This window comes from Sus scrofa, chromosome 16 (genome assembly GCF_000003025.6).
Source record: "Sus scrofa isolate TJ Tabasco breed Duroc chromosome 16, Sscrofa11.1, whole genome shotgun sequence".
Taxonomy (NCBI): Eukaryota; Metazoa; Chordata; class Mammalia; order Artiodactyla; family Suidae; genus Sus; species Sus scrofa.
The window spans coordinates 23,916,330-23,937,830 of NC_010458.4; the positions used below are offsets into that span (position 1 = coordinate 23,916,330).

A 21,501-nucleotide genomic window follows, 5' to 3' on the forward strand; every position below is an offset into this window, starting at 1 on the left:
TCCAAATGTCTCTCTGCCACCCCCATCAGAAGTCTTCCACTCAGCCCTCCTGACTCGCCTCCAAGTCAGTCTTGTATGGGTGCATCTGAGGAGAATGGTCCCATGTCTCTATCTAGCTGCAAAAGAATTTGGGAAAATGAGTTTCTGGCTCCTTCCAGGGGAAGTGGGATCATAAATCTAGAACATTTCAAACCAAGATAGGGCACTGGGTAAGTTCTGGGCAGCCAGATGACATGATGGATTATCCATTGCAAAAAACTGGATTTTGCAGGCTTGGGCAGCGTTTGTGAGTGTATGGAACTAGATGTTCACATGGGAAATCAACCCCCTCTTCCCTGAAGTCACATTCACACTTGAAGCTACCCCCTCTTGCTGCCTCTCCTGGAAGCAAAAGTGTTTATGAGAATCAGGCTGAGACACTCACTCCTGGTGTCCCCACCATTCACTAAAACCCTTAGATCCCCCCATTTCCTTATCGTAATCTGGTAATAAGTGACTGACCTGCCCCACGGGATGTTCTCTGGACTCATTAAATCCGAAAATGTTTGGGAAATGCATCTGCTAAGGCCTACAGCCAACTGTCATCATGGTCAGTTCACAGACACTCTCTCAGGCAGCAAAATATTTTGAAGTTCTAAAATGCTGGCCCTAGTCCATCCCTTTATTTCCATCTTACCTAGTCTGGCTAGATGCTCTGTATAGGACACAAAAATTCAAAGTGAGTCCTGTCTATCTCCCCTTTTTGTAGATTTTCAGGGGCCCAGGGCTCCAACACCAGGAGATGTGCTCTGAAATGAAACAGTGAAGTTCCCCAGGAATGCCCCCTCCTCTGAGCTGATCTAACTTAAGCTCTCTGCAGCTTTTCTCTTCCTTCAGCTTCCGAGAATGGTGTGCTGGACTGGGAGGCAAGGACTTTTCATTGACCTAGCCATTTATCTTATTAATACAGACATCTTGTGTCCTGCTCCATTTGAAATTTGTGGCTACCTAAGTGTGTAGGGGGGTGCTTTGCTTCTTCTTTTATATTGTGAATTGATTGACAATAGGGAGCAAAACTCATCTCCACCTTCCCCTCAACAATGCCTCAAGGAAAAAACAAAAAGAATAAACAAAGACTGTTCATGAAAATTTTTTTGAAATAACTTCATTATTTTTTTTTTTTTTTGTCTTTTTGCCATTTCTTGGGCCATTCCCGCAGCATATGGAGGTTCCCAGACTAGGGGTCTAATCGGAGCTGTAGCTGCTGGCCTACACCACAGCCACAGCAATGCCAGATCCTTAACCCACTGAGCAAGGCCAGGGATGGAACCTGCAACCTCATGGTTCCCAGTCGGATTCGTTAACTACTGTGCCACGACAGGAACTCCCACTTCTATTTTTATGAAGTAAATTTCCTTTGCTCCTTTCTTCCTTTCAGCATAAATTAGTTGGTTTTTCCACAGAAGTCATATAATAAGTATGTTTACATCCTAAGAGTACCATCACAGATGCCTATTTAATCATTAATATTGTTGAAAATTTTTCTTACAAAGAAAGAAGAAAACTCCCCTTTTTCTATACTACTACTTAAAGCATAAAAACCATAACCCCAATTAAGAAATTATTTTGCAAAGATTCTATAACTTGAAGGGGGCTAGAACTCAAAGACTAGCAGGCTGCCTTGAGGAGAAGGAGGCAAAGGAAGCATCTATGGGAATGCTTACGGGACTCTGCAGACATGAAGTTCTGACAGACCAGAAGATGCCAACCCTGGTTCTCAGATCGATCTAACTTCACTCTCTATATAACTGTTCTTAGATTTATTAGGCTTAATACAGCTTGTCTTTTGGCTCGCAAATGGTACCAATAAAGAAGAAGATAGAACGTTTCAGTGTAATAGGCAAGAGTTGAACGAAAGTGGGAAGACGATGAAAGTGCATGTCTCACCACGTGTGAGAAAGAAATTCCCTGGCAAGGAATTAATGGAAGTGTGTGTGCTCTCCTCATAAAGGATGTAGGGGCCAGAGCATGGAAGGCCCTAGAGAATGTGGGGAATGGGAAGAGCACAGGTTGTGACAGGCTGTGATTTATATTCTTTAAGAGATCCTTCTTGTTGCTATGTTTGTTGGGGACCAAGAGAGGGAAGTGAGCAATGGACTGGGCAGTAGCAGGGAAGGTGGTGAGAAGTAGTCATGTTCCGGGGATATGTTGAAGGTAGAGTCATCAAGATCAGTGGAAGGTTGGGAGTGACTCCAGCCCAGTGGACTCGTTAACTACAGAGAATATTAGGTAAAGTAAGGAGGAAGCTCTTTGTCTGGGGTGTATGGAAAATGCAGAATTTCAAAGGTTGATTGTCCTATGTTGAGTCCTCATGGCACAGCTGCAGCAGCGTCAGGGGAGGGACCATGTGGGCTCTGGACCAGACTTATCCATTGGCATAATGGAAGAAAATGCTCATCACTCTAGTCTTTGATTCAACAAATATATTTATATATCTGAGTGGAGGTTGCGTGTGCCAGGGGCTTCCAACATGTGTGTTCTCCAGGAAGACTTTTCTACCACTACCCTCCAGCTTCAGAATTTGTTTCCCAAAGGGAACCCTTCTACACTGTTGGTGGGAATGTAAGCTGGTGCAATCACTATGGAAAATAGTATGGAGGTTCCTCAGAAAACTAAAAATAGAATTACCATATGATCCAGCAATCTCACTCCTGGGCATATATTTGGGAAAAAACTACAATTCAAAAAGATAGGGGGAGTTCCCTTCATGACTCAGTGGTTAACGAACCTGACTAGGCTCCATGAGGATGCAGGTTTGATCCCTAGCCTTGCTCAGTGGGTTAAGGATCTGGCATTGCCATGAGCTGTGGTGTAGGTCATAGACACAGCACAGATCCCATGTTGCTGTTGGCTGTGGCGTAGGCTGGCAGTTTTAGCTCCAATTTGACACCTAGCCTGGGAACTTCCATATGCTGCAAGTGCAGCCCTAAAAGAGAAAAAAAAAAAAGATACATACACCACTATGTTCATGGCAGCACTATTCACAATAGCCAAGACATGGAAACAACCTAAATGTCCATTGACAGATGAATGGATTAAGAAGATGTGGTATGTATATACAATGGAATACTACTCAGCCATAAAAAGCATGAAACAATGCCATTTGCAGCAACATGGATGCAACTAGAGATTATCATACTAAATGAAGTCAGAAAAAAAAATTATATGATATTGCCTATATGTGGAATCTAAAATATGACACAAATGAACCAATCTACAAAAAGAAACAGACTCACAGACAAAGAGAACAGGCTTGTGGTTGCCAAGGGGTTAGAGGTCAGGGGAGGGATGAGGTGGGAGGCTGGGGTTAGCAGATATAAGCTATTATATATAGAATGGATAAACAGCAAGATCCTACTGTAGAGCACAGGGAACTATTCAAAATCCTATGGCAAAGAGTGTATACATATGTATAACTATGTATATACATGTATATATGTATAACTGAATGACTCTGATGTACAGCAGAAATTAACACAACATTGTAAATCAACTATACTTCAATTAAAAAAAAAATCACTACAGGAGTTCCCATTGTGGCTCAGTAGGTTAAGAACCCAACACAGTGTCCATAAGGATGTGGGTTCAACCTGCCCCCCTGGCCTCACTCAGTGGGTTAAGGATCCAGTGTTGCCACAAGCTGTGGTGTAGACCACAACTTCAGCTCCAATTTGACTCCTGGCCTGGGACTTTCCACATGCTGTAGGTGTGGTCCTGAAAAGAAAAAAAGAACCCACTACAATGTGTACTGTAATTATCTTATAATTTTATATGTCAACTATACCTTAATAAAGCTGAAATTCTTAAAATTGAAAATAATAAACAAACGAACAAATAAATAAATAAATAAGGAGTCTATTTCTCCTGCTCTTGAATCTGGCTGAGGCTGTGATGCTTCGGCCAGTATGATGCAGCGAAGTGACCACTCTGAGCCTAAGCCTCAAGAGGCCTTGCACACTCCTGTGCATTAACTTGGAACATCTGCTCACACCAGCGGGCTGGAGGATGAGAGTCTTTTGACCCACCTCTCCAACCAGCATGCAGCCAAGCCCCAGAGGCAGAGCTACCCAGCTGGGTAGGAGCTAACACAGATGCTTAAAGGAAAACAGAACTGCCCAGTCTTAACCGCCAACGGCCAAAGCATGAGTTAAATAAATGGCTGTGATTCTAAGCCAAAAAAAAAAAAAAAAAAAAAAAAGTTTATGCCTCCCTCCTGTGTAATTTCACACAGATCTTTATTATTTTTTCTTAGACTATCAGTTACACACTCCTGTGTTTTAATGTTAATTGGGTCTATGCGATTTTTCCTCAAATTATTTTTTCTTAGACTATCAGTTACACTCTCCTGTGCTTTAATGTTAATTGGGTCTATGCGGTTTTTCCTCACCAGATGACACATTTCCCAAAACATGAAGGCTTCCGTCTTAGTCTGTTCAGGCTGCTGTGACAAAAATATCGTAAACTGGATGGCTTATAAATAACTGAAATGAATCTCTCACAGTTCTGGAGGCTCGAGAGCCCAAGATGATAATACTGGCAGATTCCGTTTCTGGAGAGTTAGCTTCCCCACTGGCCACTGTGTCCTCACACAGAGAAAGGGAGGAGAGAGCTCCTGGAGTCTCTTTTCCAAGGGCACTAATTCCATTTGTGAGGGCTCTGCCCTCATGATCTAATCATCTCCTAATAACCCCACCTCCCAGCACCATCACCTTGGGAGTTAAGTGTCAGTATATGAAGCTGGGAGGGTCACAAACACTCAGGCCACAGCAGCTTGGAATAGAGTCAAAGTCACAGAAAGTGCTCTATTATCATTGCTATTGTCTCGATTTATCTAAATCCCAGCAGTTCTGTGGATGCTCAATCTTGGCTTGTTGATTAATGAGTAGATTCTTAATGTTCTGTCTTTATAAACAGTAACTTCTTTACCCAACATACCCCCTGCACACGCTTGCCAATCCTCTCTCTTTCTCTAAGATTTCCCTCACATCATTCAGCCTATCGCTGGGTCTCAGATATATGTGAGAAAATAAAACAGAGCACCACTTGGCCGAAGAGTGAGGATATCTATTTTAATGAAATACGATGCTTAGTGTTCCCGAGGTAACCAAAAGTTATCAGGCGGTGTTGTCTCCTGGCAGTGACTGACCCAAAGTCTCTGGGGCTTGACTCGTTAGTAGGATTTGCACCCACAGAGTGAATGCTCCCTCTGCATTGGGGGGAATATAGCTGAAAACGAATGATGGGTTTGTTGAGAGCAACATCCACTCCCTTGTCCGATGCAAAATCTTGGCGTGGCTGCCAGGATTTCTCAAATGAGTTTATGCCTGAGTTGCAATAATATACTTTTTTTAAAAGCTGAGGTGCTGTAAATCCTGTATATTGAAAACTATATGAAAACTTTATTCTCCGAATGAAGTGCAATTATACTTGGCAGACCGCTTTTCTCTGACTTCATGTGTGGTGGCCTGAGACAGTCTTTCCCGCAGTGAGGCAGGCCCACAGGGCTTGGGAGAGCAGGAGTCAGCCCTCCTGTTGAGTAACTGGGTTTGATGCCAGGACCTTTGCACAGCTGCTCTTCCTACCGAAGCAGACTGTTGTTTTGTGCATTGAAGGGTGTTTTCTTTGTGTTAGAGGACACACCAAGCATCCCCGTGCAGCTGAATTGGGAGGCAAAGCCCAGACAATTTGATTACGATCTTCTCTGACCCAGGTGTCCGATTTGCTGGTGGACAAATTTCCTTCCAGCGAGACGTGGGCATCTGCTGCATTTGAGGGTCTCTTGACAGACAGCTCATTCCTCTGAATGAGGAGCAACAAGCCTAGGTCAAAGGTGCGTCCAGGGAGAGGGGCCGCTTACAAAGCAGTTTAGTCATAAAGAAAGAGACTGTCTGTCTCCACCGGCAGGCAGGGGTGAGGCCCAGCAGGCACATGGGATTCCCTGCCTCGCCCCTGCCCCTTGGCAGCGCCCCTGCTTCCCACGGCACAATGCAGACGCCTGAGAGGGAGTCAGCTGGCCTCGTCGCCTCTGCTTGTCTCCGCTGTATTTGGAGGCTCCTCCAGGGCCTCTGCGAGGAAGACACTCATCCCCTGGGCTGAAAGGAGCATGGCTCCATGGGAGCTCATGGGGTCAGGGCCAAGGATGCCAAGGAGGAGAGAAGACAGAGAAGGGCTCTGCCTTTGAGAAGTGTCTCCTGGCAACTCACCAGGATGTCCCTGCTCTGAGCCCTACCGTTGCTTTGAATTATTCATCAGCTTTTACAGAGGCACAACAGGCAGGGTCATGTCACCTCTCCAGAACTGACTGTCCTCAGGGAAACTTAAAATTCACCACGAGCATCCTGAACACTCCCGCGCACTTTGGGAAGGGACAGCAAAGCGCCCCATCACTGCCCACCTCTCCAGACTGGCTGAGTCCTGCTCAGTGGGTGCTCTGGCTGCTTGGTCCTTCCTGCTGCGCTTTGTTCCTCTGCTCACTGATCATTAGGACAGGCATGTATTCCAGGTCTCCTGCTGGATGGCACCGGGGTGGCACAGACACCCTGGCTCAACATTAGGACCACACTCAGCCTCCCCAGGCTTCCCTCCTGGTCCTGGACAGCCCTGCTTCATGTAAGAACAGAAGTGGGAGAAACAAAAGGGCCTTTATTGTCCCTCGCCAGGGATCCCAGCCCCTTCCCTTTCAACCCAAGTCTTTGATTCCTAGTTTACCAAGGACATACAATCTGCCAGGAAGAATCTGCATACCTCCCTCTGTCTCTAAACTTACTCAAAGAGGCACCACTGTCTTTACACCACTGTCTTCTCCCTTCCTGACTCCAAGGAATCTTTCCTCTTAAACATTATAGCCTCTTGCTGCGTGCTTTGCCTAGAAACTCTGCCCCTCTGCTATTAGCCAATGCACATATGTTCAGTCTCCTCTTACAGAGCGGCCGTGTGGCTCTCTCCAGGCGGATTAGGGAGCCACAGGCCTGGGGTGATCGCTGGGGCTGTCCTTACCAGCTAGGCAACTGGGGGCAGCTGCAGGCTTCCCCCAGCAATGGGGTAGTTCGGCAATTGCCAGGGTTCTGGCAGGTAACAGTAACCCCTGGTGATCAAAGGTAGAGCAGTCCCCAGCAAGCTCACTAACAGGCACATGTCACCGTGGTGGTGAATCTGAGATCAAACTCTGCAAAAAGTGCAAATAGCTATTGGCAAGCAGGCTCAAAACCAACATCCCAGTTCTGTTTTTGTACGCTTGATTTGGTCCTGCCCCACACTCAAGCACGCCAACAGGTACCTTGCAGAAAAGAGTTTCAGGGCATCGAAAGGGGAACCCACCTACTCTGCTGGTAAGAATGCACATTGGCATTTTGGTTGGTACAGCCACTACGGAGTACATTATGGAGGTCCCTTAAAAAACCAAAAATAAAGTTGCCATATGATCCAGAAATCCCACTCCTGGGCATATATATGAACAATACTATAATTCATACAGATACATGGACTGCAATGTTCACTGTGGCACTATTTACAGCAGCCAAGACATGGAAGCAACCTAAATGTCCATCAACATAGGAACAGATAAAGAAGATGTGGTACATATATACAATGGAATATTACTCAGCCATAAAAAGAATGAAATAATGCCATTTGTAGCAATATGGATGGACCTAGAGATTACCATACTAAGTGAAGTAAGTCAGAGACAAACACCATATATCTTTTATATGTGTAATCTAAAATATGATATAAATGAGCTTACAAAACAGAAACAGACTCAGATATAGAAAATAAACTTATGGTTATCAAAAGGGAAAGGAAATGGGAGAAGGATAAATTAGGAGTTTGGGATTAACATATATACACTACTATACATAAAACAGATAAACAATAAGCTCCCACTATAGCACAGGGAACTATATTCAACAACTTATAGTAAACCATAATGGAAAAGAATATATATGTATATAATATATACCTAATATATACATAGCTGAATCACTTTGCTGTATACCAGAAACTAACACAACATTGTAAAGCGACTATACATCAATAAGAAAAAAGAATCACTTCTAGTTAGACAGAACAATACTCTATAGCACGACCAGCCTGCAAAACTAGGAAGAGGGGGCAAGAATTCCTGGCTAGGAGATTCAGTTGCTACTTACCTACACCAAGCCTAAGGTTAAGTTATACATGCGAATATCATACTGAAGTTTATGTTGAGATATCTGTGTGTGTATGTACGTGAGTGTGGTGTGTGTGTGTGTGTGTGTGTCTTTTTAGGGCTGCACCCATGGCATATGGAGGTTCCCAGGCTAGGGGTCGAATCAGAGCTGTATCTGCCAGCCTCCACCACAGTCACAGAAATGTGGGATCTAAGATGCCTCTGTGATGTACACCACAGCTCATGGCAACACCAGACCCCTAACCCCCTGAGCGAGGCCAGGGATCAAACCTGCGTCCTCATGGATGCTAGTCAGATTTGTTAAGCACTGAGCCATGACAGGAACTCCTATGCTGAGCTATCTTAAATTACCACGCATGCAGTATAACAATAAATGACTTAACCTCCCTGTGCCTCAGTGTCCTCTCCTTGAAAATGGTGGTAATAATGATATCCACCGCACAGGGGTATTGAGCACCAAATGAGTTAGTTGAGACACAGAAAAACATTTAAGACAGAGCCTGGCACATAGTAAGCACTCAATAAATTTGGGTATTATTACTTTTCTCTAAACTCACTCATTCCATCCATCAGTAGTATTCTTCCTTACACCTTAACTTCCCATCCATTTATACCCACTTTGCTTTCAAACATCTTCAAGGACAAACCTTTATCTCTCCACTCAATCAGCTTGTCATCAGTTTTTCACCTAATTCTACCATTTCGTCACAGTTTCTTAGTCCTCAAACATTTGTTAATCTCCTAAAACATGCATTGAGTATCCTGTGCTAGGTGTGGGGAAGGATTTCAAGAGGTATATTTGACAAAACGTAACCTTTTAAGAAGCTCATGATAGAACTAGAGAAAAGAATGCACAATTCTAAATGCCTTGAAGGCCAGGGCCTCAGCCTAAAATGTGATTTTAAAGTAGAAGAGGGACTGTTCATATGGCATGTGTGGAAATGACTCGCTGCCCTCAGCAGAACACCCGTCAATGTCTTAATATTCCTAAGACTTGTGTGGTTCTAAAAATAGACGAGATCAAACAGTACAAGAGTCTCTCATTTCCAGGGTATTGACACAAATACTTTTAAGATGTCTGAAGATCTCCTCACCCAAAAGAGAAAAATCCAATCAAGTGACAAGTTTTAGTGGAAGTCGAAAGAGTTACTGTTTAACTTGAATGTAACATCCATGCCTGGGGACACCACTTTGAGTATTCTTGATGTCAGGGCAGCAGATAAGGGTTTGGCCAGTATCTGGAACAAAGTGGCTGATAAATGTGTGAGCTGAGAAAGCAATCCTCAAAACTCCTTAACAAGGTAACTCCTAGAATATGGCAGGGTGATCTAAATTATTCCCTAGCTTGTTTCAGAAAAAGTTAAAATTGGTATAAGAATATTAAAGAGTATCAAGCAATAGTATTAATATGTTGTGTCAGGAACGTGTACAATTTAGGTACCTTAGAAATATGAACACTGAGGATAAGTTGGCTTATTTGGGTTATAAATAGGTCAGTGTTGGAATTTCAATTTAAAATGTTGACTGTGTAATAATTTAGACTTTTGATTTTAAGTAGAAATTTCACTGTTCTCTATGCATTGAAACACTCAAGAAAACTTAACCTTCACCACATTTATAAGATTGTGACTTGACAATTCTTTGTGAGCTTATTTGGGTACTCAGGATGTTGTGTGAGGTCAGGCAACTGAATTACTTACTAAAAAGGAAATCAGATGTATTAAATTTGTACATGCAGCTGAAAATGTTCAAAGCAGTTCAACTGAATGTGTAAGTTTTACAACACATTTTTCAAATTTGGTGGATTGAAAAATGAATTTATTTATAAGCAGAATTTGAGAGAACTCGAGTTTTAAATGTGTAGTTTGATAAATTAAACCTTAAAGAAATAACAGACAAGAAACTAACCCCCGAATGATTTTTCTTCACATAAACTGCCCTCAAGTAATTAAAGTAATTGGACAGTTACTTTATGAACAAAGTAGCCTACATAGTTTTTGCCCTCGAAATCCTTATAATACTGTCTTGGGCATGTGTCTCAACTCTCCAACAAGCTCATTTGTGGCACAGGTGAAATCCCTCTATCCACTGTATCTCCCAGGGTCCAGGCACACAGAAGATTCTCAGAAAATTCATTCCTCCCCTAGCTGTGTGATTTTGACAAGTCACTTCACCTCTCTGAGCCTCTGGCATCTGAAAAGGAGAACCTGGACCATCCTGCTAGAGGGTGGTCTCCACGAGAGAAGGGCCCGTATCTGGCTGGTCCCTGCTATACCCCCAGAACCCACCTGTGTGAGCCACGTGGCAGGCAGTCAACAAACACCGTTGAGTGATGGGCAGATGCACTAGATAATTCTAAGGCTCTCACTGCTATGCCCTATGGTGTCTGAAAGGGCCTGGAGAACAGCACATTGACAGAAAGAAGATAACCTTAGTCACCACAGATTAGGATCACAGGGTTGGAATCCAAGGTATGAGACAAAATAGACCTTGGCTGTTTCCTTCCGGTCACCTTTCAGTCTAGACGGGTTCTGCTGCAGACCAGTCCACCCTGCTCCCTGCTCCAATCTCCCTGCTCTGTTCCAGACTGACTTACTCCTGGATGTGTGCAGAGAAACCTGACATCCTCCAGAAGGGAGCACAGATGAACCCTACGTTGCCGATTTTGTTAGCATCAGAGACTCCTCTAGTGTGGTTTTGTTGAGACCCTCTCCTCCCAAGGTGGTGGGGAGGGAGACAGGAGGCAAAAGGATGCCCCACATCCTTGGAGGGAGGTAAGTTTATGTGAGGCTCACTGCTGTGGCCAATAGCAACATAGTGACCTGGGCCCCGTGGTGTGTACAGAAGTCCCTTCCCAGCTCTGCCTCAAGTTCAGTGTCATCTTAAGCAGATGATCTCCTCTCTTTGGGAAACTTGTTCTCCAAACTACAAAACAAGTGCTGAGATAGATAATCTAAGAGGGCAATTCTTAAATTCATTCAGTCTCAGGACTTTTTAGCATTCTGTAAAATACCGGAAACTCCAAGGCTTTTGCGATACCTATTGGGTTACAGCTGTTGATATTGACTCCAGTAGAAACTAAAACTGGGAAACCTTTACACCGTGAGAACACAAAAGCACACACGCTATTTGTCATCAAAGCAAAGATGTTGTTGTATGTCACAGAGCCTCTGGAAAATTCCATGATACACCTGAAGGAAACCAGAGTGTGTTGCTCAAAATCTGCCTCTTTGACATAAAATTTATTTTGAGCTGAAGGCAATTAAGAAGCAGTAAAAATAAATCTTTCCACAGAAAAGAAACTTGTGGACTTGGAAAACAGACTTGTGGTCACCAAGGGAGTGGGATGGACTGGGAATTGGGGTTAATAGATGCAAACGATTGCCTTTGGAATGGATAAGCAATGAGATCCTGCTACATAGCACTGGGAACTATATCTAGTCACTTAGGATGGAGCATGGTGGAGGGTAATGTGAGAAAAAGAATGTATATATGTGTGTGTGTGTGTGTGTGTGTGTGTGACTGGGTCACTTTGCTGTGCAGTAGAAAACTGATAGAATACTGTAAAACGACTATAATAGAAAAAATCATTATAAAAATAAAATTTAAAAAAGAGGCAGTAAAAAATAAAAAAAAAAAAAGCTCTCCCTTATCTGCCTAAAGGCAGGAAATAATCTCTTCTTTTACTGGAGGTAAACTCTTATCAGTCCAGTGATGACACTGGAGGAATCTGCAAATAAACCTTATTAAACTATATCGCTTATTTTTCGAGTTATTTCTTTACCATTCCTATGTTTAGCCCAGACTTCTTTGCCTTGTCAGTCCTCCCCAGATTTATTGTTTCTTTGTCTTAAAGGTATAAAAGCTTCCTTCTGTGGGCACTTCTTCAGGTCTTCATCCTCTCGGGAAGGCTCTCGTGTACATGCAAACATTTAAGAAAACGTACATGCCTTTCTCCTATTAATCATTCTTGGTCAGCTTTTCAGACCCAGTCAGGGACCCTAAAAGGGTCGAGGAGAATGTTTTCCTCTCCTACATACTTATGAGAGAATGAACATTTAAACATTTTTTTTTCTTTTTTCTTTTCTTTTTTTTTTTTTTAGGGCTGCAAATGTGGCTTATGGAAGTTCCCAGGCTAGGGGTGGAATCAGAGCTGCAGCTGCCGGCCTGCACTACAGCCACAGCAATGCCTGCTATGCCATACCTCGTGGCACTGACTGAGGCCATGGATCAAACCCTTCACAGACACTACGTTGGGTTCTTAACCTGGTGAGCCACAACGGGAATTCCTTAAATAATCTTAATATCATTATGGGGATAGGTTTGACCTCATGGATGTCACAGTCCACCCTAAGGACCACTGATCTACAGGTCACTGGGCAGTGAGACCCTCCCATCATAAAAGTGACTTTGGGGTTTATTAAGGAAAGGGCATACTGGGAAGATTACTATTTTAACTTCAAACTGGAGATGCCACTTCATACCACCTGCTTTGTCTTTGGTCGTCAGAGCTGTGGGGACCACACAGCTGTGGTTACCTGAGGACCCCCTTTGTTTCCGAGTGTCTTATCTGTTGCTGCCAAGAGGGTGTCTCCGCTGGCCTCAGATCATCCCTCCCAGCTGCCCTGTTCCTGCCAGGCCAGCCCTGGGGCCACCATTCCCAGACACAGTCTGTCCTTGTGAGAAGTGGGCACCCCCTAGAAAGGCACTTCTGGAGATGATGGGAAACTGACTTCCCTGGACCCAGAGAACCCAGTGCACCTTCTGTCCAAACAGCACTTGCTGGCAAACGTCCTAAGCAGATGGTGAGACTCCAGGGAACCACAGGAGAGGAGGATGAAACACACCAGCAGAGGGTAATGAGGCCAGGAGGGGGTGAGCCATCACCACTGACAGGGCTGCTGAGGGACCATCTCTGCCTGAGCTTGGAGAAGCGTAGATCCTCCAGTCAGAGTCACCCAGGGCTCTTGGCATGAAGGCTGATAGGATAATCTGCGTTCTCCTACCCTTTCCATCTCGCTTTTTTTTTTTTTTTTTTTTAAATGCTTTTTTAGGGCCATACCAGCGGCATATGGAGGTTCCCAGTCTAGGGGTCTAATTGGAGCTGCAGCCTTCAGCCTATAGCACAGCCACAGCAACAGGGATCCGAGCCACACCTGTGACCTACACCACAGTTTCCGGAAACGCCAGATCCTTAGCCCGTGATTGAGGCCAGGGATCAAACCTGCATCGTCATTGACCAGTCAGATTCATTTCCTCGGCGCCACAACGGGAACTCTCCATCACGCATTTTTAACACCATTCTTTTCACTTAACCAGCAGCTCTACTAAGACGTTAGCATTCCAGGGAGTTTAATTCGCTCCCCCACTAGCACATCGCACTGCCATGCTCTTGTAGGACTGTGAGGGCTACAGGATGGGCTGCAAGGCAAACTCACGGGCAGCATCCACCGGTGGACTCCATCGTCATGCCTGTTCACGTCTGAGCTCTCTGGAGACAGCGGTGTTCTGACTCAGGTCGGTTTGCTTCACGTCCTCTCCGAAAGCCAGACAAGACATCCTGACAGCAAAGCAGAGGCAGCTCAGAAATGACATGGGGCACAAACCCACCTCGCAGCAAAATGGCAGCCGGGGCTGGCACTTTCCCTGCCACCCCCTTTCGTATTCACGTCCCACCTCTTAGGGCAGAGACCTATGGCATAGATTGTTCTGGGAACCCTTAACACTCTTGGAAAAACTATATATCCTCACACATTTCTAATTTTAACATATAAAAATTTTATTGCAAGTTTAAATAATTGAGAAATATATAACTTATGGCACATTGGCTTTTAAAAATATGAAATCACTCAATTAAATGTATAAAATACCTTACCTTCATCTATTCGAAAAATACATGAACAAGCTCTTTTTTTAACAGCCAGACACTTTCCATTATTTTTTATTCCTCCTTGCACTCATATTTCCATCTACGTTACCCACAGAATTTTATTTTAGTACAACATACTTTTAAACTTGAAAATCTTTGATTGATCACCATATCATAATTCTCGGCAACAAAATATTCACATAAGTTCAAGTTTTACATATTAAATTTTTCTAGATTTAATACTTACAATGATTATTATTACTTCAAAATTGAAAAAGTTGGAGTTCCCTTGTGGCAGAGCAGGTTAAGGATCCAGTGTTGTCACTGCAGTGACTTGGGTCACTATTGTGCTGTGGTTTCAGTCCCTGGCCTGGGAACTTTTACATGTTGCAGGAACAGCCAAAGAAAAAAAAATTGAAAAAGTTAAAATTTCCTGTCACTATAAGACTGCACTTGTTAACCAATCTTCTAGATGGATTTTTCATTATAATTTATATTGGTATACAATTGCGTGAAATAAAATAATTACAATATAAAATTTTAAAATAATCATTAAACATAAAAAGGAAACTAGCCTTTTTTTTTTTGGCTTTTTGTCTTTTCTAGGGCTGCTCCCGCGGCATATGGAGGTTCCCAGGCTAGGGGTTGAATCAGAGCTATAGCCGCTGGCCTATGCCAGAGCCACAGCAACGCGGGATCTGAGCCATGTCTGCGGCCTACACCACAGCTCACGGCAACGCCGGATCGTTAGCCCACTGAGCAAGGCCAGGGATCGAACCGGAAACCTCATGGTTCCTAGTCGGATTCGTTAACCACTGAGCCACGACAGGAACTCTGAAACTAGCCTTTTTAAAGGTCAATTTATGTATTATAAATATTGCTCACTGCTAGAATAAGACAATATTTTGCGGAAATTACAGGAAAAAAAAAGAACAGACGCTAATGGGTCAGTAAAGGTGAAAAAAAGTTGAAGCAAACAGAAAAATTGTACCCAAATTAAAAAACCAAATACAGATTTATGATACACAATATTTTGGCAAAAGCTAAAGGAAATTGTTCCCCCATGAGTTTGAGCAAATATTTAAGAAATTACCCCTTTAACTTACTTTAATTTGAAACTATAATCATAATCTTTCACCTCCTATTTGAAATCAATGCAAAATATGTACTTGAGACGCAGACACCCATGTTCTAAGTTAACTCTTCATTTGCCCCCCCCCCGGGGGGGGGGGATTTTCCTCTGTGGAGCAGTGCACTGTAGTAAGACACTGCCTGCAGGACAGGTGGAGCTTCCTTTGGCAAAGTGCCCCAGGGCCATTGTCAATGGTGAGGTAGGGAATAAGAACTACCAGGCCATCCAGGATCTGTCCTCCGGGGGATCAGTTTTGGAAAATAACACACAGGGACACAGGATTCTGGAAATTGATTCTCTTCAAATTTCCCATGTTTGTATACACTTTGATGGGACTTTGAGTGCCCCTAGTGGTGGGTTGTTCTGGAACATCCCTGTCCATCATTCACCCCCAGACTGCATCTAGCCCAACGTCTACTTCCTTCAAGCCAAAGTTCTCAAGCCCCCATTTCCACAGGCCAGCCAGAGCCAACTTCCTCCAAGTTCCAGCTGCTCATTTCCTTGTCTTCTTCCTCTCTCCCCACTCTCAGTCTTCCAGGTACGGTTCTCATTCCCAGGGACTTGCTTTCTGAGTGTCACATAGTAAGGCGCGTGTGCTGAAGAGCCGAGACAGATACATCAATTGTAAAAAGGTAGATCATTGCTGAAGGACTTGCTCTGGTTGGTGAAGTAGGTGTGGACGCTCCCGTCTTCTCACCTCCTGCCTTCTGTCTGCATTCTTTCCCACTCCCAGGGCCCCTTCAGCAACTCAGGGTTTCTAGACACTCTATGCTGCCAATGCCAGACTTGCCAACCAGAAGTGCCTCCTGAACCTGCTTGCTGGGCAGAGTTTCCCGTGCGCCCCCAGCTCAAAAGGCTCTTCAGGAGTTCCCGTCCTGGTGCAGCAGAAATGAATCCGACTAGGAACCATGAGGCTGCAGTTTCGATCCCTGGCCTGACTCGGTGGGTTACAGATCCGATGTTGCGGTGAGCTGTGGTGTAGGTTGCAGACTCGGCTTGGATCCTGCGTTGCTGTGGCTTTGGTATAGGCTAGGCGGGAAGCTGTAGCTCCGATTTGACCCCTAGCCTGGGAACCTCCATATGCCGCGGGTGTGGTCCTAAAAAGCCAAAAAAAAAGGCTATCCAGAGCCCAGCTTCTGGAGGGTGTGTCATAGGAAGGGGGGTGTCACTCAGTAAAACAAGTTTTCCTTGGCATCCTCTCACCTTCTCTCCCAAAAGCCTCCTGCACTGCTTCCTCCTCTCCCACACCCCAGCTCCCTCCCAGGGAGGTAGTTTTAGGTGGAGGGGCCTCCCTAACTGGCAAACAGAGAAGAGGACCACCGCCAAGCACCTGGATCCCCTGCTGTGTCTTTAACTCAGACATCTGGGGGTTCCTCCTCCTTCAAGCCTCAGCCAGACAACTCAAGAAGTGTCAAGAAGTTTCTGGAAGTGGAGCCATTAGATCTGGATGAGTGATCTGTTTTATAATTTTGCAGCTATAAAAGAATTAATTCATTTACAATTTTACTAAGTTGTAGTTTATAGCCTGCTTAGTAAGGCCATTAGTCATATGACAGCATATTACGCTGCACAAAATGTTTAACGACTTTTGTGGGGCAATGAGAGATTGAGTATGGACTGTGATGTCAGTATCATTATCCTCATTACGTGTAAGAAGTGTGTAGTTGGCCAAATTCACACAGTAAATATCTGATAAAGAGAAAATGTGAACTTGAGTGTTTCTTTTACCTGATTCCAGGACCATACTTGGCCATGGCTCCCCACTGCCTCTCAGCTTCCCAGCCTGGCATTTGGGGCCCTCGATCATCTGGCTCTCTCCTGCCTTTCACACCTGCTTTTCTTTATACCCCTTCCTATACCTGGGGTGTAGCTGGGGTAAGAGGCAAGATCCATAATCATCAATGTGGCAGGTATCGCCAAACAATAGACGCAGTTGCAAAGGCCCAAATTTCAGCCTTGCACTTGCCCATGCAAATGCCAGACCCTGACGATGTCTGCCAGCCTACCTGGATTCACACTGTCCTCTTGACTTTGACTTTCATCTCTACCTCCCTTCCTGTTCACTTTAAGTCAAGGGCTGTTTTGAGCCACTCTTATGTTGCCTGTTTGTGCTCAGTTAACACATAGCAAGGTTCTCTTTCTGCTAACTGGGTTTCTTCCACTCTCCAACAGCTAAAGGGACAGTTAAAGTGTTACATACTGACCTTTCTCTGTGTGTTTCTCATCTACAAAGCTAAAACTTCTTGACAGCCACATCCTGGTCTGATTCTTTTTGTGTTTTTCTTTTTACAGCTCTATCTGTGGCACTTGGAGGTTCCCAGGTGAGGGGTCAAATCGGAGCTGCAACTGCCAGCCTACGCCACAGCCACGGCAACACCAGATCCAAGCCTGCAGCTTGCAGCAACATCAGATCCTTAACCCACTGAGCAAGGCCAGGGATTGAACCTGCAACCTCATGGATACTAGTCACATTCTTAACCTGCTGAGCCACAGTGAGAACTCCCTCATGTGATTCATCTTGAATCTTCCAGAGTATCAGACCCAGCATTGTGACTGGTAGGTAGCAGGCACTCAATACATATGACCTGTTTGTGAATAAATGGGCAAATATTCCTTTTTTTTTATGAGACAGATTATTAACATCCTAATTATCAGGCAACATCCTCCAATTTGTCATATACTTAATGTACCCCTGATATACAGTTTCAAGCCACATGTACAATTTTGAGGAGTATTTTCTTTGATACTTCTGAGTTATCTATAAAGCAGATCTAAGGAAAGCAAAACAAAATGACAAAACAAAAAGATATTACTAAGTCCCAAATGTTCTTATCCCGGCTCCATACTGTCTGTTTATTGACGAGATAAGAACCTAAAAGCTGCTGGTGTAATATAACTCGATGTCTTCTTAAGCAAATCACATTCACTGGATTTTTGTAGCATTGGATTTTCCAAAACAGGGTATTTGGGTGTAGGCAGGGATTCCTGAATTGACGCAGGAGAATATGAAAGGGTGATGTCCTCGATGTAATGTATTCTGCCGCTTTCCATAGATTCGTAATCTCTCTGGGTCACCTACACATACGGGAATGAGAGCTTGACAAGACCTACCTCAGGCTCTAGGTTCAAATAAGCAGTAAGTGCTTGGGCTGGTAAGGGAAGGCTGCAGAAGGAGCTGAGGTCTGAGCTGGGTTCTTGGAAAATATTGAAGATCTGGGGAGGAGACAGAAGGTCTCTTAGAGCAGGCCAGGGGTTAAGCACCAGCAGGAGTGCAGGATCCGACAGAACCTGATTTCCACAGGCGAGGTTTTCCCACCAGCACACATCCGTCTCTGCCAGCCTGAGCCTTGGCGCTCTTCTGCTCACTCCCCATTGAATTGCACCATCCTTTCCTCCCACTGCCACTTCTTTCTCATCCCTAATGGGAGCTGGAACTTGGCTTTGTGGGGCAGAGACTGCTCGTCAAAGTGCTCTATGTCCTCCCTTTTTTTCTAGAAATAAAACTTAGTGCTGGCCAAGGGGATATAAACAGAAGTGGCCTGCACCTTCTGGAAAATGTCCTTAAAGGGAAAAGGCTTATCCCACCCCCACCCCCTCATCTCCTGCCTGCCAACTGGAGCGCAGAAGCTGTTGCTGAGGATAAAAGAGCAGGAACATTTACGGAGCCCGGGTCCCTGACAACTTGGAGCGCCTGGCAGCACTGGACTGTCCCCAGACTTCTTTTTATGTGAGAAAGAAAAAAGCCACAGTTAGACTTTTTTGGCCTTTGGATTTTCTTGTTTTGGTCATTTGCAGCTGAACCTAACGTTAATTTTATACTTATACTCTGCAAGTGGCACAGACTCCACACAAGAAAAATGACTCTGGGCAATTTAACAAAAGGAAAAAATCATTGCTCTACTTAGACATTAAAGAAACAGATATGAAAACCATGAGATGCCATTTTGTCTGTTACATTTTTGTTACATTTAAAAAAAAAAGAATAATGATGGAACTCAATGATGATAAATCTTCAGGGAACTAGGTAGGCTGATGACAGTGTTATAAATTGCTACAACTCTTCTAGAAAACCCTGGGCACTTGGCTCTCTTGCCTCAAGTATGTTTCTATGCGATTAACCAGTGACCCAGTTCTTAAAAGATTGGAAAATATATTAATCAACAAGCTCAAAAGTAAAAATGTATTGAGATGATGACAGCAGAGTTATTTTAATAGCAGAAAATCCAAACTGCCTAAATAAGGGACTGGGGCGGGGGGGGGGTGGTAGATGATGACATTAATTTGATGAGAACCATTTAAAACAATACATGACCAACACCATAAAATGACTTGTAAATGTATAGGTAAATAATGTTGAATTAAAAAAAAATACCTCAGGAAACGGAATATATCTTGGGACGGCAGCTGTCCAATTATGGCTGCTTGCCCAGTCCTGTGCTTTTAATTGGGTTCAACCCATCCATACAACATCCAGGAAGAACTCAGTGTCCAAGGTCTGGGCCTTGCAAATTCCCGCCCTCTCTCTATGTTGCTACCTTCCTGTTCTTACAGAAATGATTCCTTCCTCCTCTTCTTCTTCTCCTTCCTCCTACTTCTCCTTTTCCTCCTCCTCCTCTTCTTCTCCTTCTTCTCCTTCTTCTTTTGAAACTTACTTCGTCTTGAATCTGGGGTTTTGGGTTTTACAAGGGGGTTTCCAGGGGAACCTCTTAGGTAGACAAAAGAGCTTTGAAGAATCTTAAGGGTATTATTCCATGGCAGCCAAACATGTCCAAAGGCGAGAGACATGAGTCTCAAAAAGAATTACAGATGTGGTTTGGAGCATGTAGTAGACATGAGTGACAATAAGAGAACACCTAGGACATTTTAATGAGATTTGCATTAAAAACAACAACAACAGCAAAAAAAATCACAACAATTCTAGAAAAGGCAAAACTACGAAGACAGCAAAGAGAGTGGTTGCTAGGGTTTGGCAGGGATGAACAGGCAGAGCACAGAGGATTTTTAGAGCAGGGAAAATACTCTGTATGATGTTGGAATGAAGGATATGTATCATTATTAATTTGTCTAAAACTGTAGAGCCCAAACACCCTGAGTAAACCCTATGTAAACTATGGACTTTGGGTGATTACGATGTGACAGTGTAGGTTCATTGATAGTAACAAATGCACCACTCTGGTGGGAGATGATAATGGGGGCTATGCATGTGTGGGGGCAGGGGATAGATGGGAACTCTCTGACCCTCTCCCTCAATTTTGCAGTGAACTGAAAACTGCCTTAATAAGATAAACTCTTCATTAAAAACAAACAAACAAACAAACAAAAAAACCATAGCCAGCTTGGAATAAAAGAGTCTGAGATTTCACAAACGGCAAAATGGCCTTTGGACACCCCCTGCCCCCCCCCTTTTTGAGTAAGAAATAGGCTTGAAAGGAGATAACACAGGTTACTTCTATGGAAAAGAAAGTTGTCTCAGAAGGCAATGCCAAGAGCTGGACAGAGGCGCCAAGAGCAAAGGAGAACAATGGACTGGGAACAAAACTGGGTCCTGCTGCTGTCAGAACAGGGAACTTGGCAGCGTGTACCTGGCGAGATTCCAGAATTCTGGAGTCAGTGTCACTCTGTGTTTTCCTTTAATTCCCTTTTTGAATGGAAGTATTCACTGCAATTGTCCTGGCCCTGTCTTTCATGTTTGTTTTGTGTGTGCACAGCATATAATTTTGTCTCTTTCACTTACAGGTTTCTAGACCTAAAAAAGGCAGAGCCAAGAAATTGACTCATCCTCATTTGAACTTGATAGAAATCATAAGTTTCTAGACCCTGAGCCTAAGGCTACAGTTAAATGAGCTTCGTAGGGGGTCTCGGAGGAAGTGAGTACATTTTGCACATGAAACGTACATAAATAGTTAGAATTTGAGCAAAGGCTGTAGTCTACTTTTGCAGTACTGGGCACCGCACTGATTCGTGCGGGCAGGTGGCCCCTTCCCACACCGATTTGTGGCTTGGCCAAGTGACTTAACTTTGGTCAATGGGACATAGGCAAAGGCAGTGCAAACAGAGATGTGAATAAACCCTTGCTTATTGAGGTTTGTGCTCTCTTGCAGCTTCCAAAAGCCCTTCCATCACCATTTGAAGATGCCCAGGCTGACCAGCTAAAGGATGAGGAATCACTTGGAGAGAGGCCTCCAGCTGTCTCCGTCATCACAGCTGAGATCCCAAAGATGTGAGTCCCCACGTCCAGCCCAGCTGGTCCAGACTAGAGGAAACATCTAGTTATCCCACAGAATCATATTTGCT

At 44.0% G+C, this 21,501-nt stretch overlaps 1 long non-coding RNA gene across 3 annotated transcripts in view; it reads right to left on the reverse strand.

Moving 5' to 3' along the window:
* LOC106506470 overlaps positions 1 to 21,501 on the reverse strand; it is a 205,574-nt gene that overhangs the window by 78,985 nt on the left and 105,088 nt on the right. For all 3 annotated transcript variants that reach the window (XR_002339806.1, XR_002339807.1, XR_002339805.1), the window contains exon 4: positions 13,645 to 13,766. This is a non-coding gene — a long non-coding RNA (uncharacterized LOC106506470). The remainder of the gene's footprint in view (positions 1 to 13,644; positions 13,767 to 21,501) is intronic.